This window comes from Poecilia latipinna, unplaced genomic scaffold (genome assembly GCF_001443285.1).
Source record: "Poecilia latipinna isolate Pla-1442-1.1 unplaced genomic scaffold, P_latipinna-1.0 Scaffold877, whole genome shotgun sequence".
In the NCBI taxonomy this organism is placed as follows: domain Eukaryota; kingdom Metazoa; phylum Chordata; class Actinopteri; order Cyprinodontiformes; family Poeciliidae; genus Poecilia; species Poecilia latipinna.
The window spans coordinates 22,311-22,542 of NW_015113493.1; the positions used below are offsets into that span (position 1 = coordinate 22,311).

General features: G+C 43.5%; 1 protein-coding gene across 1 annotated transcript in view; it reads left to right on the top strand.

Moving 5' to 3' along the window:
• The window catches only part of LOC106957123 (A-kinase anchor protein 6-like), a gene marked incomplete at its 5' end in the record, with an annotated part of 181,928 nt that overhangs the window by 6,506 nt on the left and 175,190 nt on the right, over window positions 1–232 (top strand). The gene's annotated exons all lie outside the window — the stretch shown is intronic.

Here is a 232-nt window from a genome sequence, read left to right on the forward strand (position 1 = left end):
AGCACGTCAAAATGCATCAACACAATGAAGCTAATACGACATAAAAACAGTGCCATACTTGACGGAGTTTGGCTACATCGAGGCTCACTGCAGTAAAAAAGACATGGAGGATCAGATAGCAGGTAAAGCAGCGCACAGCTACAAACACTCACCCGGATTAGCATGACGGTCGGAAAGCTAAACAAATAACCTGGAAAATTATTTAAGTCTTCGAGCTGCGATGTAAGACGCT